Source organism: Triticum urartu, unplaced genomic scaffold (assembly GCF_056163025.1).
Source record: "Triticum urartu cultivar PI428250 unplaced genomic scaffold, HENAU_Tu73 scaffold1, whole genome shotgun sequence".
Classification (NCBI taxonomy): Eukaryota; Viridiplantae; Streptophyta; class Magnoliopsida; order Poales; family Poaceae; genus Triticum; species Triticum urartu.
Genome location: NW_028259461.1, coordinates 625,083 through 638,098, shown reverse-complemented (window position 1 = coordinate 638,098; position 13,016 = coordinate 625,083). Strand labels below are relative to the sequence as shown.

Below are 13,016 nucleotides of genomic sequence, written 5' to 3'. Positions count from 1 at the left end.
GGGTAACATGTCGGATGCGATCATACCAGCACTAAAGCACCGGATCCCATCAGAACTCCGAAGTTAAGCGTGCTTGGGCGAGAGTAGTACTAGGATGGGTGACCTCCTGGGAAGTCCTCGTGTTGCATTCCCTTTTTAAAATTTTTTTGCGCGGCGTGCAAAAGAAAGCTCACGGCCGCGACATATATTTACCACGTTTTATTATTTTGCACGTTTGCGGTAAGTTTTAGCTCGTTGGTCATTATTCACGCGTGTAGCGGCGGGGAAAGCAAAGTACGATCGTCTTTGTAGTGGAGCTGGGAGGGGCAAGCATAAGGGACGAAGACGGGGGTAACATGTCGGATGCGATCATACCAGCACTAAAGCACCGGATCCCATCAGAACTCCGAAGTTAAGCGTGCTTGGGCGAGAGTAGTACTAGGATGGGTGACCTCCTGGGAAGTCCTCGTGTTGCATTCCCTTTTTAAAATTTTTTTGCGCGGCGTGCAAAAGAAAGCTCACGGCCGCGACATATATTTACCACGTTTTATTATTTTGCACGTTTGCGGTAAGTTTTAGCTCGTTGGTCATTATTCACGCGTGTAGCGGCGGGGAAAGCAAAGTACGATCGTCTTTGTAGTGGAGCTGGGAGGGGCAAGCATAAGGGACGAAGACGGGGGTAACATGTCGGATGCGATCATACCAGCACTAAAGCACCGGATCCCATCAGAACTCCGAAGTTAAGCGTGCTTGGGCGAGAGTAGTACTAGGATGGGTGACCTCCTGGGAAGTCCTCGTGTTGCATTCCCTTTTTAAAATTTTTTTGCGCGGCGTGCAAAAGAAAGCTCACGGCCGCGACATATATTTACCACGTTTTATTATTTTGCACGTTTGCGGTAAGTTTTAGCTCGTTGGTCATTATTCACGCGTGTAGCGGCGGGGAAAGCAAAGTACGATCGTCTTTGTAGTGGAGCTGGGAGGGGCAAGCATAAGGGACGAAGACGGGGGTAACATGTCGGATGCGATCATACCAGCACTAAAGCACCGGATCCCATCAGAACTCCGAAGTTAAGCGTGCTTGGGCGAGAGTAGTACTAGGATGGGTGACCTCCTGGGAAGTCCTCGTGTTGCATTCCCTTTTTAAAATTTTTTTGCGCGGCGTGCAAAAGAAAGCTCACGGCCGCGACATATATTTACCACGTTTTATTATTTTGCACGTTTGCGGTAAGTTTTAGCTCGTTGGTCATTATTCACGCGTGTAGCGGCGGGGAAAGCAAAGTACGATCGTCTTTGTAGTGGAGCTGGGAGGGGCAAGCATAAGGGACGAAGACGGGGGTAACATGTCGGATGCGATCATACCAGCACTAAAGCACCGGATCCCATCAGAACTCCGAAGTTAAGCGTGCTTGGGCGAGAGTAGTACTAGGATGGGTGACCTCCTGGGAAGTCCTCGTGTTGCATTCCCTTTTTAAAATTTTTTTGCGCGGCGTGCAAAAGAAAGCTCACGGCCGCGACATATATTTACCACGTTTTATTATTTTGCACGTTTGCGGTAAGTTTTAGCTCGTTGGTCATTATTCACGCGTGTAGCGGCGGGGAAAGCAAAGTACGATCGTCTTTGTAGTGGAGCTGGGAGGGGCAAGCATAAGGGACGAAGACGGGGGTAACATGTCGGATGCGATCATACCAGCACTAAAGCACCGGATCCCATCAGAACTCCGAAGTTAAGCGTGCTTGGGCGAGAGTAGTACTAGGATGGGTGACCTCCTGGGAAGTCCTCGTGTTGCATTCCCTTTTTAAAATTTTTTTGCGCGGCGTGCAAAAGAAAGCTCACGGCCGCGACATATATTTACCACGTTTTATTATTTTGCACGTTTGCGGTAAGTTTTAGCTCGTTGGTCATTATTCACGCGTGTAGCGGCGGGGAAAGCAAAGTACGATCGTCTTTGTAGTGGAGCTGGGAGGGGCAAGCATAAGGGACGAAGACGGGGGTAACATGTCGGATGCGATCATACCAGCACTAAAGCACCGGATCCCATCAGAACTCCGAAGTTAAGCGTGCTTGGGCGAGAGTAGTACTAGGATGGGTGACCTCCTGGGAAGTCCTCGTGTTGCATTCCCTTTTTAAAATTTTTTTGCGCGGCGTGCAAAAGAAAGCTCACGGCCGCGACATATATTTACCACGTTTTATTATTTTGCACGTTTGCGGTAAGTTTTAGCTCGTTGGTCATTATTCACGCGTGTAGCGGCGGGGAAAGCAAAGTACGATCGTCTTTGTAGTGGAGCTGGGAGGGGCAAGCATAAGGGACGAAGACGGGGGTAACATGTCGGATGCGATCATACCAGCACTAAAGCACCGGATCCCATCAGAACTCCGAAGTTAAGCGTGCTTGGGCGAGAGTAGTACTAGGATGGGTGACCTCCTGGGAAGTCCTCGTGTTGCATTCCCTTTTTAAAATTTTTTTGCGCGGCGTGCAAAAGAAAGCTCACGGCCGCGACATATATTTACCACGTTTTATTATTTTGCACGTTTGCGGTAAGTTTTAGCTCGTTGGTCATTATTCACGCGTGTAGCGGCGGGGAAAGCAAAGTACGATCGTCTTTGTAGTGGAGCTGGGAGGGGCAAGCATAAGGGACGAAGACGGGGGTAACATGTCGGATGCGATCATACCAGCACTAAAGCACCGGATCCCATCAGAACTCCGAAGTTAAGCGTGCTTGGGCGAGAGTAGTACTAGGATGGGTGACCTCCTGGGAAGTCCTCGTGTTGCATTCCCTTTTTAAAATTTTTTTGCGCGGCGTGCAAAAGAAAGCTCACGGCCGCGACATATATTTACCACGTTTTATTATTTTGCACGTTTGCGGTAAGTTTTAGCTCGTTGGTCATTATTCACGCGTGTAGCGGCGGGGAAAGCAAAGTACGATCGTCTTTGTAGTGGAGCTGGGAGGGGCAAGCATAAGGGACGAAGACGGGGGTAACATGTCGGATGCGATCATACCAGCACTAAAGCACCGGATCCCATCAGAACTCCGAAGTTAAGCGTGCTTGGGCGAGAGTAGTACTAGGATGGGTGACCTCCTGGGAAGTCCTCGTGTTGCATTCCCTTTTTAAAATTTTTTTGCGCGGCGTGCAAAAGAAAGCTCACGGCCGCGACATATATTTACCACGTTTTATTATTTTGCACGTTTGCGGTAAGTTTTAGCTCGTTGGTCATTATTCACGCGTGTAGCGGCGGGGAAAGCAAAGTACGATCGTCTTTGTAGTGGAGCTGGGAGGGGCAAGCATAAGGGACGAAGACGGGGGTAACATGTCGGATGCGATCATACCAGCACTAAAGCACCGGATCCCATCAGAACTCCGAAGTTAAGCGTGCTTGGGCGAGAGTAGTACTAGGATGGGTGACCTCCTGGGAAGTCCTCGTGTTGCATTCCCTTTTTAAAATTTTTTTGCGCGGCGTGCAAAAGAAAGCTCACGGCCGCGACATATATTTACCACGTTTTATTATTTTGCACGTTTGCGGTAAGTTTTAGCTCGTTGGTCATTATTCACGCGTGTAGCGGCGGGGAAAGCAAAGTACGATCGTCTTTGTAGTGGAGCTGGGAGGGGCAAGCATAAGGGACGAAGACGGGGGTAACATGTCGGATGCGATCATACCAGCACTAAAGCACCGGATCCCATCAGAACTCCGAAGTTAAGCGTGCTTGGGCGAGAGTAGTACTAGGATGGGTGACCTCCTGGGAAGTCCTCGTGTTGCATTCCCTTTTTAAAATTTTTTTGCGCGGCGTGCAAAAGAAAGCTCACGGCCGCGACATATATTTACCACGTTTTATTATTTTGCACGTTTGCGGTAAGTTTTAGCTCGTTGGTCATTATTCACGCGTGTAGCGGCGGGGAAAGCAAAGTACGATCGTCTTTGTAGTGGAGCTGGGAGGGGCAAGCATAAGGGACGAAGACGGGGGTAACATGTCGGATGCGATCATACCAGCACTAAAGCACCGGATCCCATCAGAACTCCGAAGTTAAGCGTGCTTGGGCGAGAGTAGTACTAGGATGGGTGACCTCCTGGGAAGTCCTCGTGTTGCATTCCCTTTTTAAAATTTTTTTGCGCGGCGTGCAAAAGAAAGCTCACGGCCGCGACATATATTTACCACGTTTTATTATTTTGCACGTTTGCGGTAAGTTTTAGCTCGTTGGTCATTATTCACGCGTGTAGCGGCGGGGAAAGCAAAGTACGATCGTCTTTGTAGTGGAGCTGGGAGGGGCAAGCATAAGGGACGAAGACGGGGGTAACATGTCGGATGCGATCATACCAGCACTAAAGCACCGGATCCCATCAGAACTCCGAAGTTAAGCGTGCTTGGGCGAGAGTAGTACTAGGATGGGTGACCTCCTGGGAAGTCCTCGTGTTGCATTCCCTTTTTAAAATTTTTTTGCGCGGCGTGCAAAAGAAAGCTCACGGCCGCGACATATATTTACCACGTTTTATTATTTTGCACGTTTGCGGTAAGTTTTAGCTCGTTGGTCATTATTCACGCGTGTAGCGGCGGGGAAAGCAAAGTACGATCGTCTTTGTAGTGGAGCTGGGAGGGGCAAGCATAAGGGACGAAGACGGGGGTAACATGTCGGATGCGATCATACCAGCACTAAAGCACCGGATCCCATCAGAACTCCGAAGTTAAGCGTGCTTGGGCGAGAGTAGTACTAGGATGGGTGACCTCCTGGGAAGTCCTCGTGTTGCATTCCCTTTTTAAAATTTTTTTGCGCGGCGTGCAAAAGAAAGCTCACGGCCGCGACATATATTTACCACGTTTTATTATTTTGCACGTTTGCGGTAAGTTTTAGCTCGTTGGTCATTATTCACGCGTGTAGCGGCGGGGAAAGCAAAGTACGATCGTCTTTGTAGTGGAGCTGGGAGGGGCAAGCATAAGGGACGAAGACGGGGGTAACATGTCGGATGCGATCATACCAGCACTAAAGCACCGGATCCCATCAGAACTCCGAAGTTAAGCGTGCTTGGGCGAGAGTAGTACTAGGATGGGTGACCTCCTGGGAAGTCCTCGTGTTGCATTCCCTTTTTAAAATTTTTTTGCGCGGCGTGCAAAAGAAAGCTCACGGCCGCGACATATATTTACCACGTTTTATTATTTTGCACGTTTGCGGTAAGTTTTAGCTCGTTGGTCATTATTCACGCGTGTAGCGGCGGGGAAAGCAAAGTACGATCGTCTTTGTAGTGGAGCTGGGAGGGGCAAGCATAAGGGACGAAGACGGGGGTAACATGTCGGATGCGATCATACCAGCACTAAAGCACCGGATCCCATCAGAACTCCGAAGTTAAGCGTGCTTGGGCGAGAGTAGTACTAGGATGGGTGACCTCCTGGGAAGTCCTCGTGTTGCATTCCCTTTTTAAAATTTTTTTGCGCGGCGTGCAAAAGAAAGCTCACGGCCGCGACATATATTTACACACGTTTTATTATTTTGCACGTTTGCGGTAAGTTTTAGCTCGTTGGTCATTATTCACGCGTGTAGCGGCGGGGAAAGCAAAGTACGATCGTCTTTGTAGTGGAGCTGGGAGGGGCAAGCATAAGGGACGAAGACGGGGGTAACATGTCGGATGCGATCATACCAGCACTAAAGCACCGGATCCCATCAGAACTCCGAAGTTAAGCGTGCTTGGGCGAGAGTAGTACTAGGATGGGTGACCTCCTGGGAAGTCCTCGTGTTGCATTCCCTTTTTAAAATTTTTTTGCGCGGCGTGCAAAAGAAAGCTCACGGCCGCGACATATATTTACCACGTTTTATTATTTTGCACGTTTGCGGTAAGTTTTAGCTCGTTGGTCATTATTCACGCGTGTAGCGGCGGGGAAAGCAAAGTACGATCGTCTTTGTAGTGGAGCTGGGAGGGGCAAGCATAAGGGACGAAGACGGGGGTAACATGTCGGATGCGATCATACCAGCACTAAAGCACCGGATCCCATCAGAACTCCGAAGTTAAGCGTGCTTGGGCGAGAGTAGTACTAGGATGGGTGACCTCCTGGGAAGTCCTCGTGTTGCATTCCCTTTTTAAAATTTTTTTGCGCGGCGTGCAAAAGAAAGCTCACGGCCGCGACATATATTTACCACGTTTTATTATTTTGCACGTTTGCGGTAAGTTTTAGCTCGTTGGTCATTATTCACGCGTGTAGCGGCGGGGAAAGCAAAGTACGATCGTCTTTGTAGTGGAGCTGGGAGGGGCAAGCATAAGGGACGAAGACGGGGGTAACATGTCGGATGCGATCATACCAGCACTAAAGCACCGGATCCCATCAGAACTCCGAAGTTAAGCGTGCTTGGGCGAGAGTAGTACTAGGATGGGTGACCTCCTGGGAAGTCCTCGTGTTGCATTCCCTTTTTAAAATTTTTTTGCGCGGCGTGCAAAAGAAAGCTCACGGCCGCGACATATATTTACCACGTTTTATTATTTTGCACGTTTGCGGTAAGTTTTAGCTCGTTGGTCATTATTCACGCGTGTAGCGGCGGGGAAAGCAAAGTACGATCGTCTTTGTAGTGGAGCTGGGAGGGGCAAGCATAAGGGACGAAGACGGGGGTAACATGTCGGATGCGATCATACCAGCACTAAAGCACCGGATCCCATCAGAACTCCGAAGTTAAGCGTGCTTGGGCGAGAGTAGTACTAGGATGGGTGACCTCCTGGGAAGTCCTCGTGTTGCATTCCCTTTTTAAAATTTTTTTGCGCGGCGTGCAAAAGAAAGCTCACGGCCGCGACATATATTTACCACGTTTTATTATTTTGCACGTTTGCGGTAAGTTTTAGCTCGTTGGTCATTATTCACGCGTGTAGCGGCGGGGAAAGCAAAGTACGATCGTCTTTGTAGTGGAGCTGGGAGGGGCAAGCATAAGGGACGAAGACGGGGGTAACATGTCGGATGCGATCATACCAGCACTAAAGCACCGGATCCCATCAGAACTCCGAAGTTAAGCGTGCTTGGGCGAGAGTAGTACTAGGATGGGTGACCTCCTGGGAAGTCCTCGTGTTGCATTCCCTTTTTAAAATTTTTTTGCGCGGCGTGCAAAAGAAAGCTCACGGCCGCGACATATATTTACCACGTTTTATTATTTTGCACGTTTGCGGTAAGTTTTAGCTCGTTGGTCATTATTCACGCGTGTAGCGGCGGGGAAAGCAAAGTACGATCGTCTTTGTAGTGGAGCTGGGAGGGGCAAGCATAAGGGACGAAGACGGGGGTAACATGTCGGATGCGATCATACCAGCACTAAAGCACCGGATCCCATCAGAACTCCGAAGTTAAGCGTGCTTGGGCGAGAGTAGTACTAGGATGGGTGACCTCCTGGGAAGTCCTCGTGTTGCATTCCCTTTTTAAAATTTTTTTGCGCGGCGTGCAAAAGAAAGCTCACGGCCGCGACATATATTTACCACGTTTTATTATTTTGCACGTTTGCGGTAAGTTTTAGCTCGTTGGTCATTATTCACGCGTGTAGCGGCGGGGAAAGCAAAGTACGATCGTCTTTGTAGTGGAGCTGGGAGGGGCAAGCATAAGGGACGAAGACGGGGGTAACATGTCGGATGCGATCATACCAGCACTAAAGCACCGGATCCCATCAGAACTCCGAAGTTAAGCGTGCTTGGGCGAGAGTAGTACTAGGATGGGTGACCTCCTGGGAAGTCCTCGTGTTGCATTCCCTTTTTAAAATTTTTTTGCGCGGCGTGCAAAAGAAAGCTCACGGCCGCGACATATATTTACCACGTTTTATTATTTTGCACGTTTGCGGTAAGTTTTAGCTCGTTGGTCATTATTCACGCGTGTAGCGGCGGGGAAAGCAAAGTACGATCGTCTTTGTAGTGGAGCTGGGAGGGGCAAGCATAAGGGACGAAGACGGGGGTAACATGTCGGATGCGATCATACCAGCACTAAAGCACCGGATCCCATCAGAACTCCGAAGTTAAGCGTGCTTGGGCGAGAGTAGTACTAGGATGGGTGACCTCCTGGGAAGTCCTCGTGTTGCATTCCCTTTTTAAAATTTTTTTGCGCGGCGTGCAAAAGAAAGCTCACGGCCGCGACATATATTTACCACGTTTTATTATTTTGCACGTTTGCGGTAAGTTTTAGCTCGTTGGTCATTATTCACGCGTGTAGCGGCGGGGAAAGCAAAGTACGATCGTCTTTGTAGTGGAGCTGGGAGGGGCAAGCATAAGGGACGAAGACGGGGGTAACATGTCGGATGCGATCATACCAGCACTAAAGCACCGGATCCCATCAGAACTCCGAAGTTAAGCGTGCTTGGGCGAGAGTAGTACTAGGATGGGTGACCTCCTGGGAAGTCCTCGTGTTGCATTCCCTTTTTAAAATTTTTTTGCGCGGCGTGCAAAAGAAAGCTCACGGCCGCGACATATATTTACCACGTTTTATTATTTTGCACGTTTGCGGTAAGTTTTAGCTCGTTGGTCATTATTCACGCGTGTAGCGGCGGGGAAAGCAAAGTACGATCGTCTTTGTAGTGGAGCTGGGAGGGGCAAGCATAAGGGACGAAGACGGGGGTAACATGTCGGATGCGATCATACCAGCACTAAAGCACCGGATCCCATCAGAACTCCGAAGTTAAGCGTGCTTGGGCGAGAGTAGTACTAGGATGGGTGACCTCCTGGGAAGTCCTCGTGTTGCATTCCCTTTTTAAAATTTTTTTGCGCGGCGTGCAAAAGAAAGCTCACGGCCGCGACATATATTTACCACGTTTTATTATTTTGCACGTTTGCGGTAAGTTTTAGCTCGTTGGTCATTATTCACGCGTGTAGCGGCGGGGAAAGCAAAGTACGATCGTCTTTGTAGTGGAGCTGGGAGGGGCAAGCATAAGGGACGAAGACGGGGGTAACATGTCGGATGCGATCATACCAGCACTAAAGCACCGGATCCCATCAGAACTCCGAAGTTAAGCGTGCTTGGGCGAGAGTAGTACTTAGGATGGGTGACCTCCTGGGAAGTCCTCGTGTTGCATTCCCTTTTTAAAATTTTTTTGCGCGGCGTGCAAAAGAAAGCTCACGGCCGCGACATATATTTACCACGTTTTATTATTTTGCACGTTTGCGGTAAGTTTTAGCTCGTTGGTCATTATTCACGCGTGTAGCGGCGGGGAAAGCAAAGTACGATCGTCTTTGTAGTGGAGCTGGGAGGGGCAAGCATAAGGGACGAAGACGGGGGTAACATGTCGGATGCGATCATACCAGCACTAAAGCACCGGATCCCATCAGAACTCCGAAGTTAAGCGTGCTTGGGCGAGAGTAGTACTAGGATGGGTGACCTCCTGGGAAGTCCTCGTGTTGCATTCCCTTTTTAAAATTTTTTTGCGCGGCGTGCAAAAGAAAGCTCACGGCCGCGACATATATTTACCACGTTTTATTATTTTGCACGTTTGCGGTAAGTTTTAGCTCGTTGGTCATTATTCACGCGTGTAGCGGCGGGGAAAGCAAAGTACGATCGTCTTTGTAGTGGAGCTGGGAGGGGCAAGCATAAGGGACGAAGACGGGGGTAACATGTCGGATGCGATCATACCAGCACTAAAGCACCGGATCCCATCAGAACTCCGAAGTTAAGCGTGCTTGGGCGAGAGTAGTACTAGGATGGGTGACCTCCTGGGAAGTCCTCGTGTTGCATTCCCTTTTTAAAATTTTTTTGCGCGGCGTGCAAAAGAAAGCTCACGGCCGCGACATATATTTACCACGTTTTATTATTTTGCACGTTTGCGGTAAGTTTTAGCTCGTTGGTCATTATTCACGCGTGTAGCGGCGGGGAAAGCAAAGTACGATCGTCTTTGTAGTGGAGCTGGGAGGGGCAAGCATAAGGGACGAAGACGGGGGTAACATGTCGGATGCGATCATACCAGCACTAAAGCACCGGATCCCATCAGAACTCCGAAGTTAAGCGTGCTTGGGCGAGAGTAGTACTAGGATGGGTGACCTCCTGGGAAGTCCTCGTGTTGCATTCCCTTTTTAAAATTTTTTTGCGCGGCGTGCAAAAGAAAGCTCACGGCCGCGACATATATTTACCACGTTTTATTATTTTGCACGTTTGCGGTAAGTTTTAGCTCGTTGGTCATTATTCACGCGTGTAGCGGCGGGGAAAGCAAAGTACGATCGTCTTTGTAGTGGAGCTGGGAGGGGCAAGCATAAGGGACGAAGACGGGGGTAACATGTCGGATGCGATCATACCAGCACTAAAGCACCGGATCCCATCAGAACTCCGAAGTTAAGCGTGCTTGGGCGAGAGTAGTACTAGGATGGGTGACCTCCTGGGAAGTCCTCGTGTTGCATTCCCTTTTTAAAATTTTTTTGCGCGGCGTGCAAAAGAAAGCTCACGGCCGCGACATATATTTACCACGTTTTATTATTTTGCACGTTTGCGGTAAGTTTTAGCTCGTTGGTCATTATTCACGCGTGTAGCGGCGGGGAAAGCAAAGTACGATCGTCTTTGTAGTGGAGCTGGGAGGGGCAAGCATAAGGGACGAAGACGGGGGTAACATGTCGGATGCGATCATACCAGCACTAAAGCACCGGATCCCATCAGAACTCCGAAGTTAAGCGTGCTTGGGCGAGAGTAGTACTAGGATGGGTGACCTCCTGGGAAGTCCTCGTGTTGCATTCCCTTTTTAAAATTTTTTTGCGCGGCGTGCAAAAGAAAGCTCACGGCCGCGACATATATTTACCACGTTTTATTATTTTGCACGTTTGCGGTAAGTTTTAGCTCGTTGGTCATTATTCACGCGTGTAGCGGCGGGGAAAGCAAAGTACGATCGTCTTTGTAGTGGAGCTGGGAGGGGCAAGCATAAGGGACGAAGACGGGGGTAACATGTCGGATGCGATCATACCAGCACTAAAGCACCGGATCCCATCAGAACTCCGAAGTTAAGCGTGCTTGGGCGAGAGTAGTACTAGGATGGGTGACCTCCTGGGAAGTCCTCGTGTTGCATTCCCTTTTTAAAATTTTTTTGCGCGGCGTGCAAAAGAAAGCTCACGGCCGCGACATATATTTACCACGTTTTATTATTTTGCACGTTTGCGGTAAGTTTTAGCTCGTTGGTCATTATTCACGCGTGTAGCGGCGGGGAAAGCAAAGTACGATCGTCTTTGTAGTGGAGCTGGGAGGGGCAAGCATAAGGGACGAAGACGGGGGTAACATGTCGGATGCGATCATACCAGCACTAAAGCACCGGATCCCATCAGAACTCCGAAGTTAAGCGTGCTTGGGCGAGAGTAGTACTAGGATGGGTGACCTCCTGGGAAGTCCTCGTGTTGCATTCCCTTTTTAAAATTTTTTTGCGCGGCGTGCAAAAGAAAGCTCACGGCCGCGACATATATTTACCACGTTTTATTATTTTGCACGTTTGCGGTAAGTTTTAGCTCGTTGGTCATTATTCACGCGTGTAGCGGCGGGGAAAGCAAAGTACGATCGTCTTTGTAGTGGAGCTGGGAGGGGCAAGCATAAGGGACGAAGACGGGGGTAACATGTCGGATGCGATCATACCAGCACTAAAGCACCGGATCCCATCAGAACTCCGAAGTTAAGCGTGCTTGGGCGAGAGTAGTACTAGGATGGGTGACCTCCTGGGAAGTCCTCGTGTTGCATTCCCTTTTTAAAATTTTTTTGCGCGGCGTGCAAAAGAAAGCTCACGGCCGCGACATATATTTACCACGTTTTATTATTTTGCACGTTTGCGGTAAGTTTTAGCTCGTTGGTCATTATTCACGCGTGTAGCGGCGGGGAAAGCAAAGTACGATCGTCTTTGTAGTGGAGCTGGGAGGGGCAAGCATAAGGGACGAAGACGGGGGTAACATGTCGGATGCGATCATACCAGCACTAAAGCACCGGATCCCATCAGAACTCCGAAGTTAAGCGTGCTTGGGCGAGAGTAGTACTAGGATGGGTGACCTCCTGGGAAGTCCTCGTGTTGCATTCCCTTTTTAAAATTTTTTTGCGCGGCGTGCAAAAGAAAGCTCACGGCCGCGACATATATTTACCACGTTTTATTATTTTGCACGTTTGCGGTAAGTTTTAGCTCGTTGGTCATTATTCACGCGTGTAGCGGCGGGGAAAGCAAAGTACGATCGTCTTTGTAGTGGAGCTGGGAGGGGCAAGCATAAGGGACGAAGACGGGGGTAACATGTCGGATGCGATCATACCAGCACTAAAGCACCGGATCCCATCAGAACTCCGAAGTTAAGCGTGCTTGGGCGAGAGTAGTACTAGGATGGGTGACCTCCTGGGAAGTCCTCGTGTTGCATTCCCTTTTTAAAATTTTTTTGCGCGGCGTGCAAAAGAAAGCTCACGGCCGCGACATATATTTACCACGTTTTATTATTTTGCACGTTTGCGGTAAGTTTTAGCTCGTTGGTCATTATTCACGCGTGTAGCGGCGGGGAAAGCAAAGTACGATCGTCTTTGTAGTGGAGCTGGGAGGGGCAAGCATAAGGGACGAAGACGGGGGTAACATGTCGGATGCGATCATACCAGCACTAAAGCACCGGATCCCATCAGAACTCCGAAGTTAAGCGTGCTTGGGCGAGAGTAGTACTAGGATGGGTGACCTCCTGGGAAGTCCTCGTGTTGCATTCCCTTTTTAAAATTTTTTTGCGCGGCGTGCAAAAGAAAGCTCACGGCCGCGACATATATTTACCACGTTTTATTATTTTGCACGTTTGCGGTAAGTTTTAGCTCGTTGGTCATTATTCACGCGTGTAGCGGCGGGGAAAGCAAAGTACGATCGTCTTTGTAGTGGAGCTGGGAGGGGCAAGCATAAGGGACGAAGACGGGGGTAACATGTCGGATGCGATCATACCAGCACTAAAGCACCGGATCCCATCAGAACTCCGAAGTTAAGCGTGCTTGGGCGAGAGTAGTACTAGGATGGGTGACCTCCTCGGGAAGTCCTCGTGTTGCATTCCCTTTTTAAAATTTTTTTGCGCGGCGTGCAAAAGAAAGCTCACGGCCGCGACATATATTTACCACGTTTTATTATTTTGCACGTTTGCGGT

The 13,016-nt window shown here is 49.4% G+C and overlaps 40 non-coding genes across 40 annotated transcripts; all 40 read left to right on the top strand.

Annotated features, from left to right (window-relative positions):
* The first annotated feature begins 12 nt into the window (after positions 1-12).
* Positions 13-131, top strand: LOC147955782 (5S ribosomal RNA). Its single transcript, XR_015612649.1, has one exon. It is a non-coding gene; the product is annotated as a 5S ribosomal RNA (ribosomal RNA).
* Positions 132-340: 209 nt separating this feature from the next.
* LOC147955781 (5S ribosomal RNA) lies at positions 341-459 on the top strand. Its single transcript, XR_015612648.1, has one exon. It is a non-coding gene; the product is annotated as a 5S ribosomal RNA (ribosomal RNA).
* A 209-nt stretch (positions 460-668) lies between these two features.
* Positions 669-787, top strand: LOC147955780 (5S ribosomal RNA). The gene has a single exon (XR_015612646.1). It is a non-coding gene; the product is annotated as a 5S ribosomal RNA (ribosomal RNA).
* Positions 788-996: 209 nt separating this feature from the next.
* LOC147955779 (5S ribosomal RNA) lies at positions 997-1,115 on the top strand. The gene has a single exon (XR_015612645.1). It is a non-coding gene; the product is annotated as a 5S ribosomal RNA (ribosomal RNA).
* Positions 1,116-1,324: 209 nt separating this feature from the next.
* Positions 1,325-1,443, top strand: LOC147955778 (5S ribosomal RNA). The gene has a single exon (XR_015612644.1). It is a non-coding gene; the product is annotated as a 5S ribosomal RNA (ribosomal RNA).
* A 209-nt stretch (positions 1,444-1,652) lies between these two features.
* Positions 1,653-1,771, top strand: LOC147955777 (5S ribosomal RNA). The gene has a single exon (XR_015612643.1). It is a non-coding gene; the product is annotated as a 5S ribosomal RNA (ribosomal RNA).
* A 209-nt stretch (positions 1,772-1,980) lies between these two features.
* Positions 1,981-2,099, top strand: LOC147955776 (5S ribosomal RNA). Its single transcript, XR_015612642.1, has one exon. It is a non-coding gene; the product is annotated as a 5S ribosomal RNA (ribosomal RNA).
* Positions 2,100-2,308: 209 nt separating this feature from the next.
* On the top strand, positions 2,309-2,427 carry LOC147955775 (5S ribosomal RNA). The gene has a single exon (XR_015612640.1). It is a non-coding gene; the product is annotated as a 5S ribosomal RNA (ribosomal RNA).
* Positions 2,428-2,636: 209 nt separating this feature from the next.
* LOC147955774 (5S ribosomal RNA) lies at positions 2,637-2,755 on the top strand. The gene has a single exon (XR_015612639.1). It is a non-coding gene; the product is annotated as a 5S ribosomal RNA (ribosomal RNA).
* A 209-nt stretch (positions 2,756-2,964) lies between these two features.
* Positions 2,965-3,083, top strand: LOC147955773 (5S ribosomal RNA). Its single transcript, XR_015612638.1, has one exon. It is a non-coding gene; the product is annotated as a 5S ribosomal RNA (ribosomal RNA).
* Positions 3,084-3,292: 209 nt separating this feature from the next.
* LOC147955772 (5S ribosomal RNA) lies at positions 3,293-3,411 on the top strand. The gene has a single exon (XR_015612637.1). It is a non-coding gene; the product is annotated as a 5S ribosomal RNA (ribosomal RNA).
* Positions 3,412-3,620: 209 nt separating this feature from the next.
* LOC147955771 (5S ribosomal RNA) lies at positions 3,621-3,739 on the top strand. The gene has a single exon (XR_015612636.1). It is a non-coding gene; the product is annotated as a 5S ribosomal RNA (ribosomal RNA).
* A 209-nt stretch (positions 3,740-3,948) lies between these two features.
* LOC147955770 (5S ribosomal RNA) lies at positions 3,949-4,067 on the top strand. Its single transcript, XR_015612635.1, has one exon. It is a non-coding gene; the product is annotated as a 5S ribosomal RNA (ribosomal RNA).
* Positions 4,068-4,276: 209 nt separating this feature from the next.
* On the top strand, positions 4,277-4,395 carry LOC147955769 (5S ribosomal RNA). Its single transcript, XR_015612634.1, has one exon. It is a non-coding gene; the product is annotated as a 5S ribosomal RNA (ribosomal RNA).
* Positions 4,396-4,604: 209 nt separating this feature from the next.
* LOC147955768 (5S ribosomal RNA) lies at positions 4,605-4,723 on the top strand. The gene has a single exon (XR_015612633.1). It is a non-coding gene; the product is annotated as a 5S ribosomal RNA (ribosomal RNA).
* Positions 4,724-4,932: 209 nt separating this feature from the next.
* On the top strand, positions 4,933-5,051 carry LOC147955767 (5S ribosomal RNA). Its single transcript, XR_015612632.1, has one exon. It is a non-coding gene; the product is annotated as a 5S ribosomal RNA (ribosomal RNA).
* Positions 5,052-5,260: 209 nt separating this feature from the next.
* On the top strand, positions 5,261-5,379 carry LOC147955766 (5S ribosomal RNA). Its single transcript, XR_015612631.1, has one exon. It is a non-coding gene; the product is annotated as a 5S ribosomal RNA (ribosomal RNA).
* Positions 5,380-5,589: 210 nt separating this feature from the next.
* LOC147955765 (5S ribosomal RNA) lies at positions 5,590-5,708 on the top strand. The gene has a single exon (XR_015612629.1). It is a non-coding gene; the product is annotated as a 5S ribosomal RNA (ribosomal RNA).
* Positions 5,709-5,917: 209 nt separating this feature from the next.
* Positions 5,918-6,036, top strand: LOC147955764 (5S ribosomal RNA). The gene has a single exon (XR_015612628.1). It is a non-coding gene; the product is annotated as a 5S ribosomal RNA (ribosomal RNA).
* Positions 6,037-6,245: 209 nt separating this feature from the next.
* Positions 6,246-6,364, top strand: LOC147955763 (5S ribosomal RNA). Its single transcript, XR_015612627.1, has one exon. It is a non-coding gene; the product is annotated as a 5S ribosomal RNA (ribosomal RNA).
* A 209-nt stretch (positions 6,365-6,573) lies between these two features.
* On the top strand, positions 6,574-6,692 carry LOC147955762 (5S ribosomal RNA). The gene has a single exon (XR_015612626.1). It is a non-coding gene; the product is annotated as a 5S ribosomal RNA (ribosomal RNA).
* A 209-nt stretch (positions 6,693-6,901) lies between these two features.
* Positions 6,902-7,020, top strand: LOC147955761 (5S ribosomal RNA). Its single transcript, XR_015612625.1, has one exon. It is a non-coding gene; the product is annotated as a 5S ribosomal RNA (ribosomal RNA).
* A 209-nt stretch (positions 7,021-7,229) lies between these two features.
* On the top strand, positions 7,230-7,348 carry LOC147955760 (5S ribosomal RNA). The gene has a single exon (XR_015612624.1). It is a non-coding gene; the product is annotated as a 5S ribosomal RNA (ribosomal RNA).
* Positions 7,349-7,557: 209 nt separating this feature from the next.
* Positions 7,558-7,676, top strand: LOC147955759 (5S ribosomal RNA). The gene has a single exon (XR_015612623.1). It is a non-coding gene; the product is annotated as a 5S ribosomal RNA (ribosomal RNA).
* Positions 7,677-7,885: 209 nt separating this feature from the next.
* On the top strand, positions 7,886-8,004 carry LOC147955758 (5S ribosomal RNA). Its single transcript, XR_015612622.1, has one exon. It is a non-coding gene; the product is annotated as a 5S ribosomal RNA (ribosomal RNA).
* Positions 8,005-8,213: 209 nt separating this feature from the next.
* Positions 8,214-8,332, top strand: LOC147955757 (5S ribosomal RNA). The gene has a single exon (XR_015612621.1). It is a non-coding gene; the product is annotated as a 5S ribosomal RNA (ribosomal RNA).
* A 209-nt stretch (positions 8,333-8,541) lies between these two features.
* Positions 8,542-8,660, top strand: LOC147955756 (5S ribosomal RNA). Its single transcript, XR_015612620.1, has one exon. It is a non-coding gene; the product is annotated as a 5S ribosomal RNA (ribosomal RNA).
* A 209-nt stretch (positions 8,661-8,869) lies between these two features.
* On the top strand, positions 8,870-8,989 carry LOC147955755 (5S ribosomal RNA). The gene has a single exon (XR_015612940.1). It is a non-coding gene; the product is annotated as a 5S ribosomal RNA (ribosomal RNA).
* Positions 8,990-9,198: 209 nt separating this feature from the next.
* LOC147955754 (5S ribosomal RNA) lies at positions 9,199-9,317 on the top strand. Its single transcript, XR_015612618.1, has one exon. It is a non-coding gene; the product is annotated as a 5S ribosomal RNA (ribosomal RNA).
* A 209-nt stretch (positions 9,318-9,526) lies between these two features.
* LOC147955753 (5S ribosomal RNA) lies at positions 9,527-9,645 on the top strand. Its single transcript, XR_015612617.1, has one exon. It is a non-coding gene; the product is annotated as a 5S ribosomal RNA (ribosomal RNA).
* A 209-nt stretch (positions 9,646-9,854) lies between these two features.
* On the top strand, positions 9,855-9,973 carry LOC147955752 (5S ribosomal RNA). Its single transcript, XR_015612616.1, has one exon. It is a non-coding gene; the product is annotated as a 5S ribosomal RNA (ribosomal RNA).
* A 209-nt stretch (positions 9,974-10,182) lies between these two features.
* LOC147955751 (5S ribosomal RNA) lies at positions 10,183-10,301 on the top strand. Its single transcript, XR_015612615.1, has one exon. It is a non-coding gene; the product is annotated as a 5S ribosomal RNA (ribosomal RNA).
* A 209-nt stretch (positions 10,302-10,510) lies between these two features.
* LOC147955750 (5S ribosomal RNA) lies at positions 10,511-10,629 on the top strand. The gene has a single exon (XR_015612614.1). It is a non-coding gene; the product is annotated as a 5S ribosomal RNA (ribosomal RNA).
* Positions 10,630-10,838: 209 nt separating this feature from the next.
* On the top strand, positions 10,839-10,957 carry LOC147955749 (5S ribosomal RNA). The gene has a single exon (XR_015612613.1). It is a non-coding gene; the product is annotated as a 5S ribosomal RNA (ribosomal RNA).
* Positions 10,958-11,166: 209 nt separating this feature from the next.
* Positions 11,167-11,285, top strand: LOC147955748 (5S ribosomal RNA). The gene has a single exon (XR_015612612.1). It is a non-coding gene; the product is annotated as a 5S ribosomal RNA (ribosomal RNA).
* Positions 11,286-11,494: 209 nt separating this feature from the next.
* Positions 11,495-11,613, top strand: LOC147955747 (5S ribosomal RNA). The gene has a single exon (XR_015612611.1). It is a non-coding gene; the product is annotated as a 5S ribosomal RNA (ribosomal RNA).
* A 209-nt stretch (positions 11,614-11,822) lies between these two features.
* LOC147955746 (5S ribosomal RNA) lies at positions 11,823-11,941 on the top strand. Its single transcript, XR_015612610.1, has one exon. It is a non-coding gene; the product is annotated as a 5S ribosomal RNA (ribosomal RNA).
* A 209-nt stretch (positions 11,942-12,150) lies between these two features.
* On the top strand, positions 12,151-12,269 carry LOC147955745 (5S ribosomal RNA). The gene has a single exon (XR_015612609.1). It is a non-coding gene; the product is annotated as a 5S ribosomal RNA (ribosomal RNA).
* A 209-nt stretch (positions 12,270-12,478) lies between these two features.
* LOC147955744 (5S ribosomal RNA) lies at positions 12,479-12,597 on the top strand. Its single transcript, XR_015612607.1, has one exon. It is a non-coding gene; the product is annotated as a 5S ribosomal RNA (ribosomal RNA).
* A 209-nt stretch (positions 12,598-12,806) lies between these two features.
* Positions 12,807-12,926, top strand: LOC147955743 (5S ribosomal RNA). Its single transcript, XR_015612950.1, has one exon. It is a non-coding gene; the product is annotated as a 5S ribosomal RNA (ribosomal RNA).
* Positions 12,927-13,016: the final 90 nt, after the last annotated feature.